A 5263-nucleotide genomic window follows, 5' to 3' on the forward strand; every position below is an offset into this window, starting at 1 on the left:
TCTTTCCGTTTTCATCAATCTTGTCAATTTTCTTTTCATTTTGCGTTTTCAGATTGATGTAGATATTTTTGTAGGAAGTGTTTTCCCAGTCGTGTTTCAAGCCTTTGAGTTTGCAAAAGGACTTGAAGATGTCCGCATACATATCGTTTGGAATTGGGGCATGCGGAATGCTGTTGGAGAACAGATGAGGATTAATGTGTCTCATTCTGTAACTCAAATTGAACATGGCCCATTCGTGCCAGATTTCGGTGGCGTCTTCTAGTGAGAAGAGGTGGCGAATTCTGTCGATGCGGCTTGTTTGAAATTTTGATTGGATGTCCACCATGTTGATGCCTCCATCTTTGACAGGAGGAAACGTCTTGCTTCTCTGGAGCTGTTCGAATGGTGAAGGATACCAGAGGAAGTCGAATAGGATTTTGTTTAGTTCTTTGATGTGTTGTTTCGTTGGCATCAGCACTCTACTGAGATGCAAAGTGACGGGTACCAAGAGAGTGTTGATGATCGAGATCTTTCCATAGAGGGAGAGTCTTCGTGGTTTGTGGATGTTGGCGATCGTTTGAGTTTTCTTGATGGCGGTCTGCCAGTTCATCTTGTCAAGTTGTGTTTTGTTTGTGCCTAGCCAGATGCCCAGGATCTTGACGTTGTTCAAGATCGCAGCTTCTGGAAAGAGCTGCTGAGCTCTTTGGGCCAGGTCCGGTTTGGACGCCAGGATCTGGGTCTTTCCCTGGTTCACTTTCTGGCCGGACATCGTCTGGTAGATGGCTAGTTCTCTGTTGATTTCTTTGAGAGATGGAATATCTCTTGTGATGAATGTAGTGTCGTCCGCATATTGCTGGATTTTGATTGTCAGCTTGGAAAAGCGAAAACCGTTGATCAGATGGTTTTTTTCTATGCGACGGGTCAACACGTCGGCACAGATTATGAAATAGAGCATGCTGAGGGGACAACCTTGTCTTATGCCCCTTTTGACGTTGATTCGTTTTGTTAAGGCTCCGTTGATTTCTATCTTGCTTTTTGTTTTGTTGTATACCAAAGACAGGTAGTTCATCATTATTGGTTTTACTCCGAGTTTCTTCAAGATTCCATAGAGGAAGGAGTGACTAACTCTGTCGAATGCTTTTTCAAAGTCAGTTATCATGACGTACAAGTCCCTGTGTTGTGTTTGAGATGCTTCCAGGGCGGCTTGTATGTTCATTGTGACATGCTCTATTCTGCGGTTCGGTAGTCCACATTTCTGATTCGGACAAATCAGGTTTGTGATCATGGGTGTGAGTCTGTTGGAAAGGATTTTACTCAAGATCTTGTAATCAGTGTTGAGTAGAGAGATCGGTCTCCAATTTTTGAGCTTTTCTTTTTCACCTTTTTTAAAGATTAACTTCACTTTTGCTTCTCTCATTGAGGGAGTCATTTTTTTTCTCAAGTAGCAATTTGTAAGCATCTCTAGAATGTCGTGTTTCATGAAATGCCAGCATTTTTGGTAGAATAATGATCCGAGACCATCTGATCCAGGTGCAGAATCCTTGTTAAGAGAATCGATGGCGGTTTTTACTTCTTTGAGACTGATCAGCTGTTCTGCTTGTTCAGCTGCGTCTTCCTCAATTTTGGCCTCTCCAAGAATGTTTAAGTAGTTGTTTTGTTCTTGAGAGTTTATGTTGTCTTTTACACCCCATAAGGAGTGGTAGAAGCTGTGTACTTCTTTGAGAATGTCTTCTTTCTTGGTGAGAGTTGTGTTGTTTGCGTCGTGTATCTCAGTGATAGAGGTACTTTTACAATTTTGTTCCTCTGCTTTGAGGAAGCTTTTAGATGGCTCTTCATCGCTAGTTGGGATAGTTCTGGATCTGATTTGCGATCCGACTGCTTTATAATCGTAGAAGTTGTTGATTTTCTCCAAGAATTCCGGGCGACGATCTTCCAGGACGTGGTCCGGATGAGCGTCCAGAGTGTGGAGCATATTTTTCGCTTGATTGTAATCTTCTCTACGCTTGAGTGCGACATCTTGCGAGAGTTTAATCAGTCGATTTTTCAACATTTTCTTGCCTTGATCCCACCTTATAAGCATGTCTGGTGGTTCTATTTGTGGTACGTTTATAGTCCAATTTTCCCAAGCCGTTTCGCTAATATGCTGTTATTGATTTTGTATGAATATTCACCCCATTTGGTGTGTTGTTGATATTGGAGATGAATTATTGGTAATGTGCAGTGGTCTGATGATGTGAAGTATTCATGTTTGATGTTATGATAATTTTCAAGTGCATGTTCATTTATGTATATTCTATCTATCCTGGTCTTACTGTTGTGGTTTTGGCGCGTGAACAGTCTTTTGTAAGGATATTCTTGTCTGAATATGTCTGTCAATTGGTTGTGATGTATTAATGTTCTAAGTGCTGTTTTATCCGGTGTAGTGAAGAAAAATTGCGGCTTAGCAGTGTCCAACGGATCAAGGATCACGTTAAAATCACCAAGTAAGACCACATGTTGATGTTCATATTCCAGCATAGCCTCGGAGAGCAGTTCAAAACATGACTTTCTCTCTCCGTTGCTCTGCGGAAGGTATGCATTGAATATGTTTATATTATTTTTACCACATTTGATGTTGAGGTGATGTATTCGATTTTGTACTATGGTGTGGTGTGTAATTTCGGATCTGTCATGTATGTCTTTCTTCATGACGAAAATTGTCCCCGCACGGAAGTGGGTTCTGTCAGGTTCAATGTTCGCGTATGTTATGTAATTGTTGTGTTGAGCCCACGTCTCGAGTTGATCGGTGGGGATTCTGTGTGTTTCCTGAATTGCCAGTACAGAGAGTCTGTGAGATGTAAAGAACTGTTTGACATCTCGCAATTTCTTGGATATTCCGTTGATGTTCATTGAGCCAACCTTGAGGTTGCCCAGTCCGGCGTCCGAATCGTCACTCTCCGTATCTGTGAACATGATTATAGATAGAGAAAAAGCAGATTAAAGTTTAAGAGTTTTGGACTAGACCGTGTAGTTGGCTGGGACGCCGTCTGAGTCCGTGAGCTCACCCACCGAACTGAAGACATTTCGATGGAGAGGAGAGGTCCCGGTCAGTTCAGCCCGCGTAGACTCTCTCGAAGAAGCGTCAGATAAGCCAAGAGCGTCAGACAGTGCACACAGGTTTACACGCTGGAATGGCCATGCAGGTATATACCTCCATGTGACATTTTCCTATTTGTGGTACGTAAGCACCAAAAATAGTACTACTGCCAACCTTGCCAAAGTGCTCTAACTGCAAGCAGTGAGCTTTGCGCAATGCATAGCAAGGTGCCCCCAGTAATTTTGCTTGTTCAATTTCATTTTGTGTTTGTGTAAAAGATCAATAAAAGTCGTTTGAGACAACTAAAAAATCTCAAAGTCTAGACAAATGCTGATCGAGGTGTATATCATATTAGTATGGGTTGCCCACAAACCTTTGAATCACTGTGGGGGTAGCCCATGGTCTGCCCATAAAAAATTTGGGCAGTCCATGATCTGCGAATACAAAATGTGGGCAGCCCATGGCCTGTCCATGAAAAATGTGGGTAGCCCATGGTCTGCCCATAAAAAATGTAGGCAGCCCATGTTCTGCCCATAAAAAATGTGGGCAGCCCATGGCCTGCCCATGAAAAATGTGGGTAGCCCATGGTCTGCCCATAAAAAATGTGGGCAGCCCATGTTCTGCCCATAAAAAATGTGGGCAGCCCATAGTCTGCCCATAAACAAAGTGGGCAGCCCATGGTCTGCCCATAAACAAAGTGGGCAGCCCATGGTCTGCCCACAAACAAAGTGGGAAGCTCATCAATATTTCATGCTTAGCCCATGACCAATAATTTTATGTGGCTAAATTTATTAAAATGCATTTATATGATCACTCATTTGAAGATTGGAAGTTTTATATTCCACCTTGTCATTTAGCAACACATTCTGCAAGAAAGCCCATATTGAGCACATATGGCAAAAACACAAAAACCCACATAGAACCCACATGCTCACAAGCCCATTAAAATAGTATATGGGGCCCAAAACCGGCCCATATGGGCTTGCTGGCTGGGACTGTACATTGTGTTTTGATTTATTGTACTGTACATCTTTTTCGCAGTGGCCAATAAACAACTATCTATCTAACTATCTCAGGAAACATGTTTTCCACCAGATGCTCAATTAGCTTATTTTTGTGAAACTTAAATTGTGAATTTAATCTGATGGAATTAGATTATGATGCGAGATTCAAATCTATACCCGAACCCAATCCGAAATATCCAGCCTGACACATACGATACCAGGGTCTTCGTATCTATCTTTCTGCCACTCTACATTCTACACTGTGAGGCTTCCAAAAACCTTTCACTCTTCGCCTCGATCGTTTCACCAACAACAAAAGGGTTTGTGTTCGACACCTTACAAGAGCATGTACAGTAGATCGGTCTTGGCAAGTCATAAACTGCGTGTTTTGACGTGTGGTTGTTTTTCTTTCCTGTCTTGTCTTTCTGTCCACTCTAAATTTTCACTGGCTGGTATAAGCTCTGGCACTTCCAAAATATCTCAAAGCTTCCGCTTCTAATCAACATAGGAATTTCAGCACTATGCATCCATCAATGAAACACAAGAAAACGTTAGTTTAAAATATAAGTAAAATGTGGAACACTTTGGAGAAGCATAAATTACCATTTATCGTAATGATGATGAAAAAGCATCCAGTGGTCTTCTTCTTCTGCGTTTGAACCTTCTTCGCCACTTCAAGGGTCGAGGGGCTTTGCCTTTTACCACCCTTGGGCAGTGGCGGCGACGCGGTCTAGATGTTTGGGCAGGTGTTGAGCAGCCATTGAATTGATTTGTCATCCAGTTCACGCAGACCAAGCACACCATTTGGCGCATGGTAGATGGCGCAGTTACGGATGGTGTGGTCTGCGGTTTGTTCTTCCGGTTTGGGGGGAAGAACAGTCACCTTCACGCGGTCCTCCCTGTAAGTAGCATCATAAAAATGCCAAACGAATACCGTCAAAACCGAACCTCGACCCGGAACGCTCATAAGCCAGTGGTGCAGACTGCAGAGTGCAGATTACCATTTTAATCCGGAGATTACAGTGCATATTGTTTTAATGAAGTTAAATTATGGTAATTTTTGATTTTGTATTCCAGCGTAGGCCTATACCACTTCTCTCCCTTAAAGTTGACTCCAGCACCTCCAGAGAAAGCTTGCACCCTCGGTTTAGAATCTCTGTATTTACCGTAATGTATGTGGTTGAATAATAAAATAAACTTTGGA

The sequence above is a fragment of the Aplidium turbinatum genome, chromosome 17, assembly GCF_918807975.1.
Source record: "Aplidium turbinatum chromosome 17, kaAplTurb1.1, whole genome shotgun sequence".
NCBI lineage: Eukaryota > Metazoa > Chordata > Ascidiacea > Aplousobranchia > Polyclinidae > Aplidium > Aplidium turbinatum.